This window comes from Oryx dammah, unplaced genomic scaffold, assembly GCF_014754425.2.
Source record: "Oryx dammah isolate SB20612 unplaced genomic scaffold, SCBI_Odam_1.1 HiC_scaffold_25, whole genome shotgun sequence".
Lineage (NCBI taxonomy): Eukaryota > Metazoa > Chordata > Mammalia > Artiodactyla > Bovidae > Oryx > Oryx dammah.
Genome location: NW_024070209.1, coordinates 100,307,068 through 100,332,297, shown reverse-complemented (window position 1 = coordinate 100,332,297; position 25,230 = coordinate 100,307,068). Strand labels below are relative to the sequence as shown.

Genomic DNA, 25,230 nt, shown 5'->3' with positions numbered 1-25,230 from the left:
TAGGAGGCAGGTTCCATCCCCTCTGGGCAGACTGAGAAACAGGGGCTCACATATGGAAACAGGGATGAAGGAGGTCTGTTTAAGGTCCAGAAGGTCTGTCTGCCTGACGCCATCAACTTCAACAAACCTTGTCTTTATTCTTTTCAAGACATTTACCTAAAACTCTCCAAGAAAAGAACAAACTCAGTGAAGGGCAGCTGGCAGTGATCAGACGCTCCTGTTGGGCGTGTTTACCTTGGAAAGAGTGGACAGTAGGGAGAGCGCCAATGCCCCAGGGAGGCCCTTGGTTACACTGTCTGAGCTCCTGCCGGTGAGGGAGGGTGCTGTGAGACTTGGGTTTAAATCTTTAGCACAGGGCTGAGCACACAATTAGAAACCCCAACCTCCAGCGAACTAAAGAGCCCCAAGTGTATAAGCCTGCCTGCTCCAAACCCCCAGGCCCTCAGCTACTGCTGGATCCAGGAGCCATTAATAGCTACTGTTTACTGAGCACCTGCCCACCTGTGCCAGGCACCTTAGAAACACTTCAGCGTAGGACCCATTCAATCCTCCCCCAGTGCTAGGAGGCAGGTGTCACTGTGACATTTTGCAGACAAAGAGAATGGAGACTCCAGAAGATTAAATCATCTTAATCACCCAGCTCACAAGTGGAAGAACCTGGATATGAACACAGCTGACCAAAGCCAAGGGCTACTCTCCCTCAGGAAAAGGAATTTAACGGATTCTCTCCAGGTTCCAATTAACAATAACAAGCGCAAGGGCTGGCACTCTATTCCCCACGGCACCCCGCCCTGGGCACTCGTCTCCCGGAACACCTGGCCTGATGAAATCCCACCCAGGCGTTTCCAGGGGCTTCGTTTCCGTAGTCACTTCGCCCACTAGGTGTGAGCTCCTAGAACAGACAGGCGGGGAAAGTGGGGGCCAGAGACAAGTGGGTGAGTAAAGAACTGGGAGCAAGAGGGCAGCGGCCTCCAGACAACCCCTCCCACACAGCAGCCGCGTCACTGGCAGCAAGACCACCGAGGGCTGCAATGCGAGCCTCAGAAACCCCCAGAAGGGCTGCTGTGAGAACTCCCCAACGGGGGCGGTCCCTGAATGCACAGAGGCTAGAAGAAAACAACTGTGCCAAGTCCCATGACTTTAACTGAAAAGGAAAACCAAAGGAAACCTGGCTGCCTGTGCCTCTCCGCACACCAGCCCCACCAGCCCCCACCGGCCTCATCTGAGCAGATGCCCAGGCACCTGCACTGGAGTCCTCGGGAATCCCACCCCTGCTGGGCCTGTCAATGCCAATCAAAGGCTGAGACCCTACACCAGACCACAGGAAGCCTTCAACAGTCGCTGCTTTTAATTTGGGAAACGTGTGCGCCCAAAATGACCTCAAATGATGATTCATTTAGAAAAGCCCCCAGTTCAGAAACACCCACTCCCGTATATGTAAATTGGCACAAAATTTTTTTAAAAAGAGTTTAACGGAACTCTTACCGAAACGCTACTCAACGGGAAGACCCCACACTACAGAAACATACTCTCAAGTGCTATCACATCCGATAGGAAACAGGGTAAAATCATGTGAATCCACAGATCACTCTCTGTAGTCGCTAAAATAAATGATGTAATCAGTCTACACAGGTGTCATGGAGCACACCAAGACATTAAGTGAGGGGCAGCCTGCTGTAGGTCTACACACACACACACACAAACACACACACACGGGGAATGGATACACACACACGACATTAAGTGAGAGGGGCAGCCTGCTGTAGGTCTACACGCACACGCGCACACACACGGGGAATGGATACACACACACGACATTAAGTGAGAGGGGCAGCCTGCTGTAGGTCTACACACACACGCGCACACGCGCACACACACACGGGGAATGGATAATGTGCATAATTTTTCTTCCCTGCTTTCAAACAATGGTCTCCTTTCAGAAAGACTGGGGAAGAACCCTTATATTTTTCAATATAGATTTAATTTTCCTAAGTACTTTCTAAAACAAATCAACTGGGACTACCTGGGCCAAGGTCAAGATTAAGACCTATTTTTGTTTTCTTCTTCCATACACGTGCATATTAAAAAAAAAAACCTTACAAATATTTTAAAAACATTAACAATATGATAGATCTGTATATATTAGTCTGGGGGAAAAAAGCTCATGATTACGTTTGAAAATGAAGAAAAGGACAGCATGAGCCCACCTTTGCTCTTTAGTATGAGAAGGATAAACACACCGAACCATAAATGACGCCTATTGCCTTGGAAGCTGAAGAGAAGAGCATTCATTTTTCTACACACACTTGCTTTTTTTTTCCCCAGCAAGTATATTTTTGCAATTAATTTTATATCAGAAAGAATTCCACTTTATGCTTCAGGGCAGTGTTCCACTCTCCCCAACTATTTCTGAACACTCAGCCCATTCAGACCCACGGACAGGTTGGCCCTCCCAGACCAGCCTGTGTGTTCTGCACGCCCTGGAACAGAGCAGTTCTTTAAGCTCTGAACTGGATGTAAACAACACCTGCCAAAAAAAGCTCTAAAGAAACAAAGGAACCGTGGAAAGAGTGCTGGAGGTGACCTCCTTTTTCCAGTTGGTGCGGCAGTGAGATTCACCCCCCCAATTCCACACAGAGATGAGCTCGAAGCACGTTGGGAAAATCAACTCAAGGCCTGGTGCTGAAGTCCTGCCCCACCCCCCAGCATTCTCACCACATCCACACTGAAGAGCCTAGCGCTCTGGAAAGCAAGCTGACTCACTAGCTTTCTTCTGCAACCCAGGCATTTCAACTTAGAAACACATTTTTAATACTCCAGGGCTCCCTATTTTCAAGAGGAGCTTACTGCAAGTCAGCTACGTTCTCCAGAAGGCCTTCCCTGACCGCCTGAACCCGGGCCAAGCTGGGCTCAACTTCTCACCCAACATGTACGGATGGAGGGCCGTCTGTGTGAGACGCAGAGCATCAGGAGGCGGGAAGCGAAAAATCCGCTTCATGTGACACGCATTCCACTGGGGCGTAAGGGCGAGTCAAAAAAAACACAACAAAAATGTTGGGCAGTTCCCAGGCAGTCCAGTGGTTAGGACTTTGCGCTACCACTGCAGGGGACCCAGGATGGATCCCTAGTGGGGAAACTAAGATCCTGCATGCAGGGCAGCACAGAAACAAACAAACAACAAAAATTAAAAAACCCAAAGTATTTGTAAGTTGTAGGCCATCTACAGACAAAGGGATAAACAAAAGGCGGTCGCTGAGGGCATAACATAGACTGCTGCTGCTTAGTCGCTTCAGTCGCGTTCAGCTCTGTGTGAGCCCACCAGGCTCCTCTGTCCATGGGATTCTCCAGGCACTCGGACTGGAGTCGGTTGCCAGGCCCTCCTCCAGGGGATCTTCCCAACCCAGGGATCAAACCCAGGCCTCCTGCATTGCAGGCAGATGCTTTTACAGCTGAGCCACCAGGGAAGCCTGTAAGAGACTACTGTTCAGCCTTAAAAAGGAATGGAATTCAGACACATGCCACAACAACACAAGATAGATGAGCCCTGAAAAGCCACGCTAAGTAAAAGAAGCCATTCACCAAAGGACAAATATTGGACAATTCCACTTATCTGAGGGACCCAGACCAATCAAACTCATAGAGACAAACAGTAAACTGGAAGTTGCCAGGGCCTGAGGCAGGGGGAATGGCTGGTGGGGGTCAGGGGGCGTGTTAATCAGTGCAGAGTTCCAATGTTAATCAGTGCAGAGTTCCAATGTGCGGGGACGATCAAGTTCTAGAGACAGACAGTGGTTGCACGACACTGGGCATGTACTTAATCCTACTAATGGTGACAATGGTAAATCTTATGTCATTTCTATTCTACAATAATTTTTTAACAAAACAACAATAAAAAAAAAAAAAACCCTGTATTTAAAGTTGTGAAAAGACAGCAAGAGGAAAAAAGCAAATAGAGAAGCAGCATGGGCTAGGGAAGAATCACGGAGGGTGATGATGGAGATGGGCTGAGCGGCTTGGAAGGCCTCTCTAAGGAGGTACCATCTCCCTCCACTGGACACAAGCTCCTGAGGAACATGAGCGGGGCATCCACATCTAAGTCCCAGAACAGTTAGTGTCTAAATCAAGACCTTTGTCCACATCCAAGCCAGGAAACAGAGTAAGACCCCAACTCCGCTCATCAAAGGGCTTCGCCAGGACTGAGACACCCAGAACTCAGCGGTCTAAGAAGGAAGCCACCTTGTGACCGAGGCTGGACACAGAGGTAGCCAGGGCTGCAGGAGACACTTGCTGAGCCAAAGCAGGAGCCTGCACACCCTCCAACTGGGAATTCCACCTACAGGCAACAGCAACGTGGACCCAAGGCTTGGTAAGCAAGGATGCTCCCTAAAGTCTTGTTTGTAAGAACACAAAGGGGGTAACAACAATCTAATAATGGAGGATTAAGTAAATCATGATATATCCATGTAACAGCAACTATTATTATTATTAAAAAACCATGTTTTCAACAACTCAGGGAAATATACTATAACATTAAGAGGATCTATAATCCCTGAATAGTGTATATAGTAGTATTTTCTAATTTTGAAAAAAACATATAATCAAAGGAAAGAAATCCATGAGTCTTAATGCAGCTGCCTCTGGATGGTGAGGTCAGAGGTGATTTGTGTTTTTATTTTTGTCTTTATTCCTTTCAGTATTTTGCAGTCCCCCTACCCCTCAGGGGGAAGGTTGCTTTTGGGGGAAAAGTACTTAAAGGGCCTTGCACCATGCCTGGCCAAAGTCCGGCAGTGACTTCTAAAAGCAACACGAACTGTTTCTGCATTACCACGAGGAGGAAAAGGCTGGCAGCTTTCTTGAAAGGAAGAAGGATACAGAGCAGAGCTACAAAACCAGTTGCCGAGGTAAGAGTGGAAGGAGGTCACCTGGGAGAATGTGAAGGACTGCCAGCAACTCAAGATAGACCACGCTCTGCCCACAGACACCTCTCCACCTGCACAGCTTCACAAGCCAACACTCTCACAGGAGCAACCCAGCCCTGAGCTCAGGCCGCACAGAAAACCACCACCAAAAAAAGCAAGCACAGCTCAGAACAAGCCCAACCAAGACTTTTGGCTCAACTCAGGAAGGCAGGCCTCCCTCCCAGAGCAGATTCCCACGTGCCACCCACAGAGGCACAGCGACATCACCTACAGCAAAGCCCAGGTCCTCCTGTTCCCAGGGGAAGACGCCAGTCCAAATGGCACCTTGTTCACCCAAAAGCCTGTCTAAACAATTTTATTCCATCAGAAAGCTCACCCTCTCCCACCTCTCTCTCATCTCCAGCCACCACAGGCCATGCCTTTTCTTTTTTTGTTTTACTTTATTTTTTGCTTGTGCCACGAGGCACATGGGATCTTACTTCCTTGACCAGGAATCAAACCTGCACCCCCTCTGTTGGAAGCACAGAGTCTTCTAGTGGTCTTAACCACTAGACCACCAGAGACGTCCTTACTTTTCTTTTTTAAATTGAAGTACAGTTGATTTACAACAGGTTTAAGGTGTACAGCAAAATGATCTAGTTACATATATTTTTCTTTTCAGATTATTTTCCCTTATACACTATTACAAGATATTCAATATAGTCCTGTGATATACCTCGTTGCCTCTTTTTCACTGAATTTTATAGTTGATTTACAATACTGAGTTTCAGGTGTACAGGAAAATGACTCAGTTATACGTACATACATTTTCCAAATTATGCCTTTTTCTTTGTTCAAAGGACAAATCCAAGGTTTGTCTGTACAAGCCCCAGGAAAAAAAATCTTAAGAAAGAAATCAAGCTATGATTGGAAAAGAAGCCAGTCTAGTCTGCCCTGACTAAAATATGAAATTCAGGACACAAACCCCAACATCTCTCTGTTAGAAATTTTCTTTTTCACAGGGAAATGCACTGCTTTAAAATCTAGTGTAGACAGGCCCTATTTAACACCTGCCCACCCATAGCAAGATACACACCTTTGACAAAAGAGAAGCCTCATTATCAAATTTAGAAATACATGTACTGGCCCAACTGGCCTATTCTGGTTTGAAATAGAAACAAATACAGAAATGAGCAATCTTAAAGCGGTAGAACAATGAGACATACAACCAGCATACAGCCATTAGCAACATGAGTCAGTACTTTGTGCAATAAAAAAAAAAAAAAAAAACTTGAAAGCACAAAAAAATAATCCTTCAAAAAAAAAAAAAAAAAAAACCACCCTGATTTTTAAAAGGGAGTAGGGGATGGGCCAACCAAAAGGCATAACAAAAATCCCTGGGCCAGGCTCCAGGCAACTAGACCGGGCAGGAACTAGTTCTGACTTGCCATTCCTGAAATTCCTCTCTCCCAAGGTTTTCTGGCTCTTCCTTCCCCAGACTCTCTTTTTACCCATTTGGGCTTGAAGGAGACTGGAGAGGACCCAGAATATTTAAGGAGAGACAAGCACCTACAATTGGCTGAAACAAGCCCCTCCACCGTGCAGGTAGCATTAGGGAGCCAGTCAGAGCTGAAATTCACAGGTAAATAAAAAGGTTGTGGAAGGGGCAGTGAATTCATCACATCACCACCCAGCGAACCTCCACAGTGCTGGGCCAGACTGAAATCAGACGGAAAGGATGGGCCAAGAGGCAGGAAGTAGGGAAAACTGAAAGGATGACTTGACCCACTAGAACGTCTCAGTCACACAGCCAGGAGGCCAGAAGGTTCCAAGGAGGTTTAAAAAAAAAACCCACACACAGAGAACAAAACAAAACCAAGGTGGTTGTGGGAATGCCAGAATGAACTGAAACAAATTCCCCACTGACTGCAGAACCACCTTATGTTCAAGCAGAGTCTCCAGGGCCCTTTACAAACAAGCTATAGGTTTGGTCCAGAGGTAACTTAGGTCTCAGTCCTTACCCATGGCCAAGACTGGGGTCAGTCTCCCCAAACTAGCCTCAGTCCTTCCTATGGTCTCCCATAAACAGCACAAACCTCAGACTTGGCTGAGTAGCCTCTCTCTTTTGGCTTTTCTGGTGCTACAAGGCAAAATAAAAACATTAGCTGCGGACAGAATTTGGGGTGATTCCACCCACCAAAATGACAGGAGCAAAAGATCAGGAATTAAAAAGACCAGAAAACCAGATAACCAACAAAAACATACATACATACATTTTCATCACCCTCCCATGGATGGAAGTGCTTTGTTGCAAATAGTATGTGAGGCTCCCAAGAGCCCCAACAGATACCCAAGGCAAGGTGTAATTATTCCCATTTTACAGATGCAGGAGCTGAGGCTGAGACTTGCATAAGCTAACCCAATGAGGACCAGAATCCAGGCTCCAAGGGACACATGTGTCCAAGCAAATGTTTATTTGCCATTCCCGACAGAAAGCAGTTACCCTCAAGAGGCAAGACTCCCTGGGCCTCTGCTTGTTGCCCTCAGCCTCGAGCATCTCGTGTTTTCCGCTGTGCCTTAAACCCAGTTGCAGGAACAGCCTCAGAAAGGGCAGGCACCCCGATCCCAGGGGAGAAACCCACTGCCACACAGCCCAGATGGATGGAGTTCCTGAGTGCTCCAAAGCCTGCTCTTCTCCAGCCTGGTCTCCCCACTGAGCCCCAGTGCTGAAGGAGCAAGAGCTCAGTGATGTTCCATGCCCTGCAGTCCTTCTCCCTGGCCGTGCCTCAGTCCAGCACCTGTGGCATCTGCCTGACCACTCAGCACGAAGGGTGGCACCACCAGTAGCTCAGCTTCCATCCTAGGACTTGATGGCAGGTGTGCAAACAGCCACAGGAGAAACCACCATTAAGCACCAACTGTGTGCCAGGCCTTATGAGGGAGAGGATGCAAGGTCCCTACCTGTGTCCACGAAGACTCTGGGAATCTGAGCTATTTGACACAAGCAGGGCTTGCACCTCAAAGTCAGGGCCTCCCCAGGCCCACTTAACACCCCAGCACTGCGCAAACAGGGCTAGATGGCTGCAAGTGGATTCCCAGAAACCATGCTGAGACTTCAAACGGACGGTTACAGGAACCAAACTGGATGATGTACAAAGCCACTTAAAATGCACACAAAACCTTACAGAAAAACAACAATCTCAGGGACAACTGAACAATCCTGTGAACCAAAGCCTTCTGAAGGTTTCTCTCGGGCAGCCATGTAGCAAATGACACACTCCGGAGAGCTCTCAGCCCCCCTCCCCCGCCTCTTCCTTCTAGCGACCATTCGGCTGAAAAACACCTCCTCGGCTCGCCTCAAGGTGGGCTTGGACCTCCCACGGTATTTCGAAAGAGGGAGAAAACGGTTTAAAAAAAAAAAAAAAAACGCCTTCCAATTTTACGAAGGCAAATCCACTCTTCAGAGGCCCGCGATTTCAACAGTGCTGGGTTTTACTTGGGGGGGGGGGGGGGGGGGGAGGAAGAGAGGGGAAAAAAAAAAACCATCTGGCAGGCCCTGAGCGGGGAGAGATCTTGTTTATTATTAAACATTTTCAGCAACAGAGCATTAAGTGTTTTGAAAATAATGCTCTCGTTCCCGCACTCAAAGCGCGGCCGTCTGGGCGGCTGTGAGCCCCCGGTCCCTCGCACCCAGGCCGGCAACCCTGATCACCAACTTCGGGGACACCCGGCGGGGGGCGAGGGACTCCGCCCCCTCCCCGGCCCCGGGCCCCGGCCCTGCATCCCGCGGCCGCTCTCAGGAGGAAGCAAGATGGGGGGGCCGGGCGGCAGGAAACCGGCCCAGACTCCTCGGGCCGCCGAGACACCCGCGGCCGCCGGAATCTGGGCCGGAAAGGCGACTCCCCGGGCTCTCCGCAGCCTCGGCCGCGCCGCGGCCCCTCCCTCGGAGGCCCCCCGGCCCCGGGGGCGCCCCGACCCCGCCGCGCGCCCGAGCCTAGGCCGCTCGACGCCGCCACAACAATGGGAGAGGGCCGCCCGCCGCACCCCCCGCCCCACGGTCGCCCCCAGCCCGGCCCCGCGGGCCGAGCCCCCGCGATCGCGGACAAAGGTCGGCCCGGCCCGAGCGCCGCTGTCAGTCAGCAGCCACCGAGAGACAAAAGCCGGCCCGGGCCGCGCCGCCTCCATCTTTTAGCGCCGCGCCCGCCGCCGCCGCCCCGGCCCCGCGCCGCCCCCCGCCGCCCGGCGCCCCGGGCCCACCTGGTCTAGTTCCGCGGGCGCGACTGGGCCGGGCGATGGCGATCGGGCGGCGGTCAGGCGGCGGGATGGCGGCGGATTGCGAGGCGGCGGCGCGGCTGCTCGCTCGCTCGCTCGCTCGCTCCCTCCCTCCCGGGCTCGCTCGTCGCTCGCTCGCTCGCTCGCTGGAGCCTCGGAGCCTGTGTCTCGCCGCTCGCCTCCCTCCAGCTCTCGGCTCCCCGCCCCCCCGCCTGCCGCCGCCCCCGCCTCCGCCCGCCTCCCCCTCACGCCGCCACCGCCGCCGCCGCCTCAGTCCGCAGCCGCGCCTCAGCCCGCGCAGCGCCCCCTGCCGCGCCTCCGGGGACCGGCGGTCGCCTCCCGCCTCCGGGCCCGAAGAGCGGGGGCTGGGGTCCCGGGAGAGGGGGGTCGAGCTCGCGCGAGGGGCTCAGGGAAGGGCCTGCAGGGCCCAGGAGACGAAGCCGGGAGTAGGGGGCCTGGGAGAGGGGGAATCTGGGACGGGGGCCCCTGAAGAGGCCGGGCGAGGGAGAGGGGTGCCTGAGGGGCGGGGCTGAGGGAAAGGGACGGAGGCCCTGAGGCGGGGTTGGGTCGGGAGGCGGGCAGAGCGGGCCGGAAGAGGGCGGTGCTGGGCTGGAGGGGGCCAGGGGCGCGAGGCCCTGGCGCAGGGCGGCTTGGGAAGTGGGGGGCAAGTGGGGGGGCGCGCGGGGGGCGGTGAGAGCCCGGAGCCCGGATCCCCGCCCCCCCGCTCCCCCCTCGCAGAACTGCGGCGCCCGCCGCCGGACGGGGAGCCCGGCTGTTGTTACAACACGTTATTTCACAGAAGCCCGGAAAGGGAACCGCAGGCATCATGCATTGTTAATTCAAAAGCAAGGTTGTCGCCCAGTCTAGATACTTTATTACATTTTCGTAAGACGGACAATAATAAACTCAGCCTCTTGAGTGTGTGTGTGTGAAGGCCAAACAAAAGGTCAGGGAGAAGGCACGCTGCTCCGGAGACCTCTGCGGTCTGAGGGCTCGGGGCATTCTCGCCTTTTATTCTGGATACTTGGGCACTTGGGAAAGCAAGCGATTTGAAAGAGCAAAGACAAAGAAATGTATCTGGAGCCGGGAATCCAAATCGTCTCTGGCACTTGTCCATACACACCGTCAGCACCGACGTGGAGCGGCCAGCCGCCGGGGAGTGATTGGTTTCCTTTCATCCCAGCTGCTGGGCGGATATTGATTGTTCCAATTCACAGGTGAGACACGGAGACTCTGAGAGGTGAAGGAACTTGTCCAAGGCCACACAGCCAGACTTGGGAGGAAAGTTAACCCGCTTCAACTCGGACCAGGGTGAAGTTTATGCTTAGCACTGAGCACCGCAGTGCCTGGCACATAGTAGGCGCTCAGTGAGTATTGGTTGGTTTGTAGAATGGCGATGAATGAGTGTCTGGCCCTTGACTCTCTTGGCTGGAAGGTAAGGAACTCTGGAACTCTTTAAGAATCAGGAGGTTATCTCTTTTATTATCTCGAGAGAGAGGACCAAAAAAAAAAAAAAAAGATGAAAAGTTTGGAGGGTTTTGAGTGCTCTGGAAAACAGGTGAGGAAATACTACAGATGGCAGGCAGGGAGAAAGTCAAATGGACAAGTGAAAGGAGAGTGACGCCCTCTGGGGACAGCAAAGGCTGCTAAGTCCCTGGGAATTGAAATGGCGTGCTTCACGAGCACCAGGAAACCCGGCTTTTGTCCCAGTCTCAGGAAATCATTTTCATCCTGCACTTCTCTGGGGTGACAACAGCCACAATGCTAGGTACTGTTTATTGAGCACTTTTCCGGGCTGGGCAGGCTGGTAAGCACTTTACAAGAGATAACTCAATACATGGGAAACAGTTATTATTGTTCCCACTTGATGGATAAGGAAATTGAGGTCATGGGTGCTGGAGCAAGGATTTGACCCCAGCTGTGCTGGTCTGTGGGGAAAACAAGGCCAAGATGCTGGAGCAGGGAGAGGGGCTGTTATCCTTGGACTAACACTGTCAGTTAGGGCTGGTACCTGGGGTTTCTCCAGGACCCTGAAAATGTCCATCAAGCTCTCCCAGAACTGAAGACCTAGAGAGGACAGAGGTAGGAAGGAGAAAGGGATCAGAGTATATGAGGGCTGGACCAGGGCTGGACTTTGGGGTCATTTATCCCCAAGAGACTGCGGGCAATGTAGAGGGGAACAATCAATGAGCCAGTTTCATTTCGTTAAAGTTACTAAGAGGGCAACAGAGGATGAGATGGTTGGATGACATCATCGATTCAGTGGACATGAACTTGGGCAAACTCCAGGAGATGGTGAGGGACAGGCAAGCCTGGTGTGCTGCAGTCCATGGGGTCGAGAAGAGTCAGACATGACTTGGCAACTGAACAACAACTATAAACAGCAGTAGTCAGAGCTGGAACATTGAAAGGAAGTGTGAACTGAGTGGCCCAAGCAAGGCAAAGCTGGGGAGAGCTGGCATGAAGCAATGGACAAGAGTTAGTTCAGTTTTTTGTTTTGTTTGTTTTTTTTTGTCATTCAGTAGCTAAGTTGTGTCCTACTCTCTGCAACCCCACGGATTTCAGTATGCCATGCTTCCCTGTCCTTCACTATCTCCCAGAGTTTGCTCAAACTCATGTCTATTGAATCAGTAATGCCCTCCAACCATCTCATCCTCTGTCACCCGCTTCTCCTCTTGACCACAGTCTTTCCCAGCATCAGAGTCTTTTCCAATGAGTTAGCTCTTTGCATCAGGTGCCAAAGTATTGGAGCTTCAGCATCAGTCCTTCCAATGAACATTCGAGGTTGATTTCCTTTAAGATTGACTGGTTTGATCTCCTTGCTGTCCAAGGGACTCTCAAGAGTCTTCAGCTCCACAGTTCAAAAACATCAATTCTTTGGCACTCAGTCTTCTTTGTAGTCCAACTCTCACATCCATACATGACTAGTGGAAAAACCATAGCTTGTTCAGCTTAGGGTTTTTTCTTCTTCTTCTTTTAAATATTCAGAAACTATGCTTATGAGTGGAGAAATCTCTTCGAACCCCCAAACTGAGTCAGAGGGAGGATTCCATCTATTTCTCACAGCCAATGGCAGATTTTATGAATCCATAATTTTATTTGTCCCAAAATGTGTTCACTGTTTTTGGTTACATTGAAATTTAATATTTTTGAATAACACATGCATATATTTCTTCATTCATGATTTTCTTTTCTAAAACCACATTATGGATAGATTTTTATTTCCTTTGCATTAATTTCACATGGAAAGCCCATCATTGGTCATATTCAGGTCTTTTTTTTTCTTCTTAGCCCTTTGGAAAGTTGCCTCCCTTTGTGCTCCCTCTTCTTCCTCTCTCTCTCTCCTTTTTTCCCCTCTTCTTTTTTCTTCTTTAACCCCCAGTGGCACACTCCAACCTTCCCTCTATCACAGTCCCAGTCTTCCTGGTGGTCCTCATCTTGGTACATATCTGTGGCCTCTGCAAGACTAGGAGCTCCTCCAGACAGACTCAGTGAATTCTTCATTTTTTTTAATTCCCCTAGCCCACAATCTGTATCACACCGTAGGTGCTTAATGAGAGATAATTGAATGAAAGAAGAAAAAAAAATGAAGGGACAGAGAATCTTGAAGGTCAGAATTTGACCTCTGCTGGTGCCCTATAGTCCTGGCCTCAAAAGGAAGCCAGAAAAGCTGCCCCTCATCACTCCACTGCCTGGAGAGTCTGCGACTTTGCCGGGTTTCTTTCATGCCTCCATCAGGAGTATTCACCATTGGGACTGCCCTGGTGGTCTGGTGGCTAAGACTCAGTGCTCCCAATGTAGGGGCCTGGGTTCCATCCCTGGGCAGGGAACTAGATCCCGCATGCTGTACCTTTGAGTTCACATGCTGCAACTAAGACCCACACCAGACACACACACAAAAAGAATAGTCACTATTTATTGAGTACTTTGGGGTAAGGAAATTAAAACACAGCTTTGTGGAGTTGCTCGAGTTTCCATAGGGAGCTGGTGACAGAACTGAGTAGAAAGGAGAACACACACTTGTTGAGGGCTTGTCGCACTGCTCCCACTTTCTGTATATCACAGCCTCTTCACCATGATTCTGTGAGTTAGGGTCTATCATCAACCCCATTTTACAGATCAATCTACTGAGGCTACTGGACCTTCATCCACCACCACTGCCTGGCTGTGAGATGGACAAGAGAACCTCTCTCGCCCTCCAGACCTCAGAAAGCTCTGGCAAATCAGTGTCCCACTGGAGGGAAGGGAAGTGGAGGACCACTAGGCACAGAACACAAACAGGAAGCCAGCCTTAAAGCACTGACCCAGGCATGGAGTCCAGGGACAGGTCTGGAAGCCTCTCCTGGTGGCCCCATCTGGCTTCAAAGCCAAGCCTCCCTTCAGCCACTCGGAGCCTGAGTCTTGTCCATGGCATGGCCATGCACACAACCCACAGGTTCCAGAAAGGCCCAGTCAGCTCACCTGAACTCACCTCTTCGGTGGGTGTCCACGCTCAACCCTGAAGCAGGCACTGAGTCTATGCCCTTCCCCTGGGCTTGCCCCCAGCCTGGAGCCATGGTCTGAAACGAATGCAGGATTCAAAGTCAGACACCTCTGAGTTAGATTCTGTCCCTATTCTCATTTACTGTGTGTCTTTACACAAGTGGCTCTGACTCACTGAATCTCTGAAAACTGGGGAAGAGGATTGTCGCGAGAACTGAATGAGGTGCTGTGCACACTGTATCAGCTGTTAGCACAAGCTGGCAACCAGCAGGCATTCAGCACATGTTGCTTATTACCGCTACTCCTTTTTCATCTCAGACACCTTGGAGCCTGCCTTGTCAGTCATCAGTTGCTTTGTAACAAGCAGCCCCAAAACTTAGTGGCTTAAAACAACAACAGGGAATGCCGTGGTGATTCAGTGGTTAAGAATCTGCCTGCAAATGTAGGAGATACGGGTTCAGTCCTTGCTTCAGGAAGACTCCACATGCCTCAGGGAAAAGTAAGCCTGTGTGCTGCAACTGCTGAGCCTGAGCTCTTGAGTCTGGAACAAGAGAAGCCACTGCAATGAGCGGTCGGCACACCACAATTCGAGAGGAGCCCCAGCTAGCCACAACTAGAGAATGCCTGCTGGAGAAGGCAATGGCAACCCACTCCAGTACTCTTGCCTGGAAAATCCCATGGATGGAGGAGCCTGGTAGGCTGCAGGCCATGGGATCGCTAAGAGTCAGACACGACTGAGCGACTTCACTTTCACTTTTCACTTTCCTGCATTGGAGAAGGAAATGGCAACCCACTCCAGTGTTCTTGCCTGGAGAATCCCAGGGACGGGAGAACCTCCTGGGCTGCCGTCTATGGGGTCGCACGGAATCGGACATGACTGAAGCGACTTAGCAGCAGCAGCAGCAGAGAATGCCTGCTCGCAGCAACAAAGACCCAGCACAGCCAAAAATAAATAAATACATAAATTTAAACAACTAAAAATTGTAATTTCTCACAATTTGGGGGGTTTGGGATGGGTGGAAAAGTTGGCTTAAAGCTCAACATTCAGAAAATAAGATCATGGCATCCGGTCCCATCGCTTCAGGGCGAACAGATAGGGAAACAGTGGAAACAGTGGCAGGCTATTTTTCTGGCCTCCAAAATCACTGCAGATGGTGACTGCAGCCATGAAATTAAAAGATGCTTACTCCTTGGAAGAAAAGTTATGACCAACCTGGACAGCATATTAAAAAGCAGAGACATTATTTTGCCAGCAAAGGTCTGTCTAGTCAAGGCTATGGTTTTTCCAGTAGTCATGTATGGATGTGAGAGTTGGACTATAAAGAAAGCTGAACACCAAAGAATTGATGCTCTTGAACTGTGGTGTTGGAGGAGACTCTTGAGAGTCACTTGGACTGCAAGGAGATCCAACCAGTCCATCCTAAAGGAAATCAGTCCTGAATATTCATTGGAAAGACTGATATTGAAGCTTGAAGCTCCAATACTTTGGCCACCTGATGCGAAGAGGTGACTCATTGGAAAAGACCCTTATGCTGGGAAAGATTGAAGGCAGGAGGAGAAGGGGACGACAGAGGATGAGATGGTTGGGTGGCATCACTGACTCAATGGACGTGAGTTTGAGTAAACTCCGGGAGTTGGTGATGGACAGGGAGGCCTGGCGTGTTGCAGTCCATGGGGTCGCAAAGAGCCGGACACGACTGCGCGACTAAACTGACCTGGCTGGGTTCTTCCACTCTACCTGGTACAACAGGGGTCACTGGGGCCACTGCACTGTCTCTTCTTCCACGAGGTGTCTCATGCTCCAGGGTTTTCCTTGTAGCCCCTCTCTCCAGAAACACAGTCTGGGCTTCCTTAGAGCATGACAGCTGGGTTCCAAAGGAGTGAGAGTGGAAGCTGCCAGGCCTCTTACACGTGCATTCCATCAGTCAGTGAGTCAGTTCTCGGAACCTCTTGTCTTCCCTCACCCCGTGTCTTAGCCAAACCTCCACTCATTCTGTCTAGTGAAGACATTCCATCCGACTGAAAAAATTATTTGTGTGTGTGTGATAGTCTCTCAGTCGTGTCCAGCTCTTTGCGACCCCATGGACTGTAGCCCGTTAGGCTCCTCTGTCCATGGCATTTCCCAGGCAAGAATACCAGAGTGGGTTGCCATTTCATTCTCCAGGGGATCTTCCTGACCCAGGGATCGAACCCAGGTCTCCTGCATTGCAGGCAGATTCTTTACCATCTGAGCCACCAGGGAAGCCAAAAAATATTTACTGAGATCCATCATGGCAGCCAGTCAGAGTGCTGAGAAATGGCAAGGTGAGAAATAACTTATCTCTTCATTCAAGAAACTTTCAAGAGGAATTTTAAAAAAAAACCAACAAAACCAAAAACTGATTCATCAAGCTCTCACTACCTCCAGGTGCCACCGAGTTCAAGCTTGTATTCTTGTGGCAAGACAGGGCAATAAATTGAGAATCAAGTTGTTGGAGCAAGGAATGGCGATTATTCTGAAAGCTGGCCAACTGAGAAGATGATAGACTCATGTTCCAAGAGCCATCTTGCCTGAGTTAGAATCCAGACTTCTTTTATACTAAAAAGAGGGGGTAGTAAAGTCAAACATTTCCTGGTTCCAGTCAGCCTCTGGAGTGTTTGTGTTCATTTCTCCCTTCCTCAGTCATTTACCAAGTGGGCCTGGTCAGAAGGTTTCCTGGTGAGCTAAACAAAGGTATTTTAGTTTAACACTCATTACCTGGGAGGCACGGTTCTCAGAGATGGGCCATTATGTATGATTGAAGCTTACAGGCAACATCCCTTTAGTGATTAACGTGTAATAGAATACAAAGGCTCTTCCCTACTACACAGGCATGGGCCTGAGCTGGGTCTGAATCATCCAGGCCTGATTCTGACCTAGTAGCACACTCTCCCAGAGAAGGCAATGGCAACCCACTCCAGTACTCTTGCCTGGAAAATCCCATGGACGGAGGAGCCTGGTAGGCTGCAGTCCATGGGGTCTCGAATAGTCGGGCACGACTGAGAGACTTCACTTTCCCTTTTCACTTTCATGCATTGGAGAAGGAAATGGCAACCCACTCCAGTGTTCTTGCCTGGAGAATCCCAGGGACCGGGGAGCCTGGTAGGCTGCTATCTATGGGGTTGCACAGAGTTGGACACGACTGAAGCGACTTAGCAGCAGCAGCACACTCTCCCGGCTCAGAACTGCAGTAACTTGCAGTACAATCTAGGAATGTGAGCCTATAGCTTGTGCAGTGATCCCACACGCCAGGGATTCCTGGATGGGCCTGCTGTCATATTCTCTGCACCTGTTCTCCAAAAGGCAATTGTACCAGTGACAGAGAGCCTGAGTCCCAATTACTGCTCAGAAAATGTGGTCATCTTAAGGAAAAAAAGACCGTAGTCCAGGGAGAAATTGTTTCTAGCTGGAGAGGCTGGGGGAGCCTTCTTGGAGCAAGTGCTTTTGACACCAGGCTTTGAAGGAACGGTGGAATTTAATCAGAGGAGACTGGGGAAGAACATTCCAGATGGAAGGACCAGCTTGAATGAAGGGCCAGAGATGGGAGCATCTGGGCCCCAGAGGGGACCATGGGCTGGCTGGTGGCCATCGGGAAAGTGGCCACATCCCAGGAAATGTGCCCTCTGGCAGGAATGGGAGCCTTGGGCTAAAAATATGACGCTTGGGTCTGAACAGGCAGCCTGGGCCCCACACAGACCTTGGCGTTCACATCTAGGTCTCAGCACCTCACACAGAAGGGCTTAAAAGCAAGGTCTCCTCTGAGGGGCTCATGCCAAAGGGAGCTCAGGGCTGGAGTGCTGTCGATTTCTCAACACCACCCCTGAGTCTTACAAATTTGCCCTCCGTTTTCCACCACGGAGAGAGACCCAGGAGAGAAAACGAGCCAAGACTGGGGAAGAAAAGATGTGTGAAGATAAGATTTAAAACCTGGCAACTGTGGGACTTCCCTGGTGTTCCAGTGGCTCAGACTCCAAGCGTGCCGTGCAGGGGACTGGGTTTGATCCCTGGTCAATGAACTAGATCCCACATGCCACGACTAAGACCTGGTGCAGCCAAATAAGTACATATTTATTTCGTTAAAAACTTGGCAACCTCGGCTGAGAGAAGAGGGTGAAAAATCTGAGGGATAGGGCTTCCCTGGTGGCTCAGTGCTCCTGCCAATGCCGGAGACTCAGCTTCGATCTCTGGGTGGGGATCTTCCCCACCCAGAGAAGGAAATGACAACACGCTCCCCTGTTCTGGCCTGGGAAATCCCATGGACAGAGGATTCTAACAGGCTACAGTCCATGGGGTTGCAAAGAACTGGACACAATTTAGCAACTGATCATGAAGGAAAGGGAAAGGAAAGAAGAAATTCACTAAGGAGGCTTCTAAATGAAGATGGGATGGCAAGTACCAAAAAAGCAAGTACCAATGGCAGGATTCCTGAATTGTGGTCCTCTTTCCCAATGAGAATCTTCCCACTTTTGAATCTTTCTCAGCATGGAGCCTGAGAAGCCATACCAACTGATGGAGTTGACACGTGACCAGGAGGTAAGACCAAAGAATAAAGGAAGGTCACTGGCAGGAGAATTTAGGAATCAGGTCTTGCCCTCTGTGGCAGGATTCCAGAAATGTGGTACTAGAGAAATAATAGATCTCAAAATCTAACTTTCTGATGCAAAAGGGAGAAGAAAACCCAAACTGAGGAAAAAGAGTATTTGCTAACCATATATCTGAAAAGGGTCTGATATCCAGAACATCTAAAGAACACATCTCAGTAACAAAAAGACAAACAACCCCATAAAAATGTGAGCAAAGGACTTGAATAGACATTTCTCCAAAGAAGATATACAAATGGCCAACAAACATATGAAAAAAGGCTCAACATCATTAGCCATCAGGGAAACGCAAATTAAAAGAACAGCGAGATACAGCTTCATACCCTCTGGGATGCCCGTATGGAAAATAACAAGTGTTGGTGAGGATGGGAATGTATTGGAACACTCATATACTCCTGATAGGAATGTAAAATGGTGTACCTGCTTAGTAAAACCGGATGGAGGGCACTAAAAACATTAAACATAGAATTATCACATAACCCAGCAACTCTATACCGAGGTGTTTACCTAAAAGAGTTGAAGACAAGAGGTTCGAAGAAAAGCTTATGCAGGACTGTTCATAGCAGCCTTATTCACAGTAGTCAAAAGGTAGAAGCAACCCAAATGTCCATTAGCAGCTGAGTAGATAAAATGTGGTAGACTCGTGTGCTCAGTTGCTCAGTCGTGTTCAGTGCTCTTTGGCCACATGGACTGCAGCCCGCCCAGCTCCTCTGTCCATGGAGTTCTCCAGGGAAGAATACTGGAGTGGGTTGCCACGTCCTGCTCCAGGGAATCTTCCTGACCCAGGGATGGAACCCACATGTCTTGCATCTCCTGCATTGGCAGGTGGATTCTTTACCACTAGTGCCAGTGAAATATTATTTATTTAACTATTGAAAGAAGTACCGTTAGGTGCTATCACATGGAGGAACTTTGGAAACATTACACAAAGAGAAAGAAGCCAGATACAAAAGGCCATATGTTACATAATCCCATTTACGAGACATACCCCAGATAGGCAGATCCACAGAAACAGAAAGCAGATTAGGGTTGCCAGGGGCTGGGAGGAGTGGGGATGGGGAGTGACTGCTTAATGGGTGTGGGATTTCCTTTTGGGGAGGATGAAACTAGATAGAGGTGAAGGTTGCGCAACATTGCCAATGTACGAAATGCACACGTGTTAGAGTAGTTAAAATATTCAACTTCATGGCATGTATATTTTACCACAATAAAAATATTCCTCATTTGAAATGGCCCTTTTGCTGGGATCTTGGTCAGTTATGTTACTGCCATCTGTTCACATGCATATATTTATTGTTTTAATTTTAAAGAACTATCTGTTTATTTATTTGGCTGCCCCGGGTCTTTTATTTAGTTTTTAAAAAGCTCCAGGTCTTTTATGTAGTTCCAGCACATCTTTCTGGGGGGCATGCAGGATCTTTAGTCACAGCATGAGACGTTTAGTTGTGGCATGTGGGATCTAGTTCCCAGCTCAGGGGTCTAGTTCCTGGACCAGGGATGAAACCCAGGCCCCTTGCATTGGGAGCACAGATCTCAGCCACTCGACCACCAGGAAAGTCCCTTGTGTATCATTTAGGTTTCCAACCTGCCTGGTGATATTTAAATTTTAAGGGAAATACACACTTTATTTCTAAATGGCTTATTCATCTGAGTCCAAGGGGAAACGGGATTTGTGGAGTCAAGGACACTTTCTCCTATGGCATCTGAGGAGTCTCCTGGGTCCCCATTAGGAGTAGATGGCCTAATGATGATGAGGCTGGCAAGCTGACGGCAGTCAAGTGGATGGCAGGTCTATATTACAGCCCAGTCTGAATAGCCATAGCGGTCGTTTGTCTTTCAGGAGAATGGTGATCACTGAGAAAAGCAGCCAGTTCAGCTGGCAACTGAGTCACACAAATGGCTTTCTTGGAGACGACCAGAGCTCTTTGTTCTGCCTCAGAGAAGCGCATTTGTGTACTTCCCATTTTGTCAGACAAATACTAAAAAGGTACGTCCTTCAGAGTTGAGCTTTACTGAAATTTTACGGCTTCATCAGTGTCATTCTAAAGCAGAAGTGGCCTTCCTTTTTTTCTGCAAAGAGCATGGCAATGCAGAATGCAACTTTTAATAGTACCATTTGGAGCTACGGCTTTGATTCAAGCTAGGCAGCCAGCAATTTTACCCACCATAGTAACTGTCTACACAGTGAAAAAGCAAATAGTGTCTTAGCATTATTATGAAAATGGTTTTGACTCTTCTAGGTCCTTAAGAGGTGAGGGGTCTGTAGGCCACAATTTGGAAACAGTGTGCCTGAGTGTGTTTCTCTTCTCATAATTTAAAAGCAGAAAAAGGAACTCCCTGGTGATCTAGCGGTAAGGACTCTACTTTCACTGCCAAGGGCACTTTCAATTTCTGTTTGAGGAATTAAGATCCTACAAACTGGGCAGTCAGAAACAACAACAGAAATAAAAGTAGCGGCTACCCTGGTGGTCCAGTGACTAAGACTCTGCTCTCAACACAGGGGGCCCAGGTTCAATCCCTGTTGACAGGACTACATCATACATGCCCCAGAGAAGATCAAAGCTCCCTTGTGTTGCAACTAAGACCAGATGCAGCCAAATAAATAAATATTTTTTAAAAAATTTAAAAAGCCGAACAGATAAAAACTACCAGAAGCAGGCTCACGTAGAGTTACTTTTTGAGCACATGAGTCATAGTGCATGCGTGCAATGAAATTTTTTGAATCTTGAGGAATGGCTGCCGCCTACAGGGCTTACTACATGCTAGGTGTTGTGCTAAACAGTCCACATACCTTGTCTCACTGAATCTGTCATCCCCATTTTACAGATGAGAAAAGCAAGGCTCAGAGAGAGTAGGTAAAAGCCAGCACAGCTGACGATGACCAGATCCATGAGTCAAACCCAGTTTTGCCTGATTTCAAGTCATTATGCCATACTGAATTTGTTTGGCAGCAGAATCTTTGGTGTAGCATTAGATGAACAAAAAGAAAGGAAAATAATTAGAGGAAAATTTAAGACAATTTTGGAAATAAGTTTGAATAACTAGGATGTCTGCATAAATATGTTTACTTCCTAGTTAACACAGTGAATGAAAACTTGATGGTTCCATTTGCCTGGGCCAGTGGGTTAGCAGCTAAGTGTATAGCTGGTCTAAAGAGGGTATACCAAGAATGATGGGGAATTCACTGGAGGTCTAGTGGTTAGGACTCAGGGCTTTCATTGCCATGGCCTGGGTTCAATCCCTGGTCAGGGAACTAAAATTCTGCAAGCAGTATGGCACAGCCAAAAAAAAGGATTGATGGGAGATAATGAGGGCAGCAAGCCCCTTCTCACAAAGGCTGGGTGTGGGTGTCCAGAATTGTATCATTCCACCGGAGGAGTAGACACAAACAATAGCCAGAGAGGGGAAATGAGATGCCGGTGGGGCCCAGATGCAGAATGTGAAATGTAGCAAGATTCCACTGCAGGGGGCTCAGTGTCGATCTCTGATCCAGAAATTAGGATCTTGCATGCCACAGGCAAGGCCAAAAGAAACAAAAATGAAATAGCAAGAATAATGAGATGATTGGGCTGTCCTGGGTTTGGTCCCCACTGGTCAGGGGCCACACCTGCAAAAGTTCTTCTAGAGCAACTTGTTCAGTCACTAAGTCACGGCTGACTCTTTGCGACCCAGTGGACTGCAGAACGCCAGGCTTCCCTGTCCTTTACCATCTCCCAGAGCTTGCACAAACTCATGTCCATTGAGTCGATGATGTCATCCAACCATCTCATCCTCTGATGCCTGCTTCTCCTCCTGCCTTCAACCCTTCCTAGCATCTGGGGCTTTTTCCATGAGTCAGTTCTTCCCATCAGATGGCGAAAGTATTGAGCTTCAGCTTCAGCATCAGTCCTTCCAATGAATATTTAGGATTGATTTCCTTTAGGATTGACTGGTTTGATCTCCTTGCTGTCCAAGGGACTCTCAAGAGTCTTCTCTAACACCACAGTTCGAAAGCGCCTAGATTGGCTAAGAATGGCTTTTCCCTGAGAAGCTTAACTGAGTCACTCCTGAGGCTGTACCTATTCTTTGCAGGGGAAGAATTAACCAGTGAAACACCAGATGATGGTCTTGTCAGGTGTTCATTAATGCCGCAGGCCAAACTCCGTGGACTTCTGAAATATGATCTTATCCCTCCTGACCTCTCCAGGCTCATCTCTCACCCCATTACTTTCCAGGGTCATAGCTTTCGCCAGCCGACTTGGTACCATGTGTTCCTTTTGCCTGGAACAAACTGTCCCTGGACCCGCACAACCTCCTTTGCCTACTGGAATCCTACTCAACCCTCAACACTCAGGCTGGACATCACCTCATGTTTTGTTTTTAAGGTTCCGTGGTTTAGTGTTTTTTGATTAATTTTGTTTGTTTGTTTTGGCTGTGTGGCATGGCATGCAGGATCTTAGTTCCCCAAACAGGGATCAAACCTGTGCCCCCTGCAGTGAAAGTTTGGAGTCCTAACCACTGGACCATGAAGGAATTCCCATGAATATCACCTCTTTTAAGAACACTTTCTTGTTGACACCCACCTCCAAATTACCATAGTGTCATATCTCTATGCCTTGTTTGGCACTAGTCCCAGGATACCAAGGCTCACAAGACAGATATGATGCTCCTGGAGCTTATGGGCCAGTGTTTTATGCTGAAAATCCTGCTTGCTTGTCTTGCCCATTAGGCTATAAGATCCTCTGACTGGGATGGTGTTTGCGTGTTCACCACTACATCCCCAAATCTCACACAGTGCCTGGCACAGCCTAGGAGGGAGTTCAATAAATATTTGCTAAATAAATGAGGTAACGAAAAAGGAATCCGCAGAGGGTATGGAGAAAAGGGAACCCTACTACACTGTTGGTGGCAATATAAATTGGTACAGCCACTATAGAAAAGAGTATGGAGGTTCTCTAAAACACTAAAAATAGAGGTACTGCGTGTGTGTGTGTGTGTGTGTGTGTGTGTGTTTGTGCGCGCTTAGACGCTCAGTTGTGTCCAACTCTTTGTGACCCTTTGGACTGTAACCCACCAGGCTCTATGTCCATGTCCATGGGATTTCCCAGGCAAGAATACAGGCGTGGGTTGCCGTTTCCTCCTCCAAGAGATCTTCCCAATCCAGGGATCAAACCCGTATCTCCCCTGTCTTCTACTCTGCAGGTGGATTCTTTACCTGCTGAGTCATGGAGGAGGCGCAAGAGCTACCGTATGATCCAGCAATCCTACTCCTGGGAATATGTTCGAGAAACCTGTAATCTGAAAGGATACACGCACCCCAGTGATCACAGCAGTCCTATTTATAATAGCAAAGACGTGAAAGCAACCTAAGTGTCCGTCGACAGATGAATGGATAAAGATGTGGTACACGTATATGATGGAATATTACTCAGCCATAAACGAGCATGAAAGGATGCCATTTGCCTGGGCCCAGAGATTATCAGACTAAGTGAGGTAAGTCAGAAAAAGACAACTATCATATGATACCACATGTGTGGAATCTAAAACAATGATACACAAGAACTTATTTACAAAACAGACTTCAAAAAACTTACAGTTCCCCAAAGGGAAGAGGGATAGATTAGGAATTTGGGATTAACATATACACACTGCTACATTAAAATAATCCATAGGGACCTATTGTATAGCACAGGGAACTCTATTCAATATTCTGTAATAACCTAAATGGGAGAAGAATCTGAAAAAGATCAGATAAAGACTTGCCTCATAGTCCAGTGGTTAAGACTCCATGTTCCCAATGCAAGGAGCATGGCTTTGATTCCTGGTCATGGCACTAAGATATTGCAAGCCACACAACGTGGCCGAAAAAAAAAAAAAGAATAGATATATGTGTATGCGTGCATGCATGTGCCAAATTGCTTCAGGCGTGTCCAACTCTCTTGAGACACCATGGACTGTAGCCTTCCAGGGCTCCTCTGTCCGTGAGTTTCTCCAGGCAAGAGTACTGGAGTGGGTTGCCATGCTCTCTTCCAGGGGATCTTCCCAACCCAGGGATCATATCTACATCTCATTATGTCCCTTGCATTAGCAAGTGGCTTCTGGACCACTAGTGCCACCCAGAAAGACCATATATGTGTGTATGTATAACTAGATCACTTTGCTGTGCACCTAAAACCAACACAACGTTGTGAATCAATTTTACTCCAATATACAATTACAAGTTTTAAAAACAGGAACCCGTAACAAGGAGAGGAAAGGAGGAAAACCAGGTGAGCTAGGAATGTGATGAAGTAGGGAACAACTTGTGCCCCCATCTATGGAGAGTTACCCTCGCATCATTCCACAGGTGCCACGGGAGGGATCTGGGCTCCGTGGGTGTGGGACTCAGGACTAAGAGGGAGTGTACACAAAAGAAACAGCTCAAGGATGGGTTTACAGTCCTGCTGGGGGGCAATGTGTACACATTTAAAATGCCACCACCAAACAGCATACTTTTGAAATGTAGAACAAATCTTGTGCCAACTGAAGTCAGGAGAGTTGAGATTTCAAAAAAAAAAAGTATGATAAAAAGAGAAATGGCTATGTATTAGGTTGGCTCAAGGCTGTGACAAGCAACCCCAGCATTTTACTGGTACATTTCAATTCAAGTTTATTTTTTTATTTCTCCCACGTGAGTTTTCCTATTTCCTTCTGTTCCAAATGGAGCAGAGTTCAGGAATTCTGGAAATTCCTTCGGGAATTCAGGAACCTTCCATCCTCTGGTTCTACCATCATCCAGAGAAAGGCAGGTCTTGGAAGTGGTGCGTATTACTTCTGCCCACACTCCACTGGCTAGAACTCAGTCTTGTGTCCCCGCCTACCAGCATGGGAGGTTGGGAAATATAGTCTAATGGAGTGCCCTGGAGGAAAAGGAAGTGGGGATTGTTGAACACATTAGTCTCTGCTACAACAAAAATGATAGTTCTTTTTTCAAAAACTG

General features: G+C 48.6%; 1 protein-coding gene across 16 annotated transcripts in view; it reads right to left on the bottom strand.

Annotated features, from left to right (window-relative positions):
* Positions 1–9,389, bottom strand: part of PRRC2B (proline rich coiled-coil 2B) — an 84,441-nt gene extending 75,052 nt beyond the window's left edge. For 15 of the 16 annotated variants that reach the window (XR_005718477.1, XM_040225412.1, XM_040225423.1 and 12 more), the window contains exon 1: positions 9,156–9,389. The gene's annotated coding sequence lies outside the window, so the exon portion shown is untranslated. The remainder of the gene's footprint in view (positions 1–9,155) is intronic. The other variant, XM_040225413.1, reaches the window with a different exon arrangement.
* Positions 9,390–25,230: the final 15,841 nt, after the last annotated feature.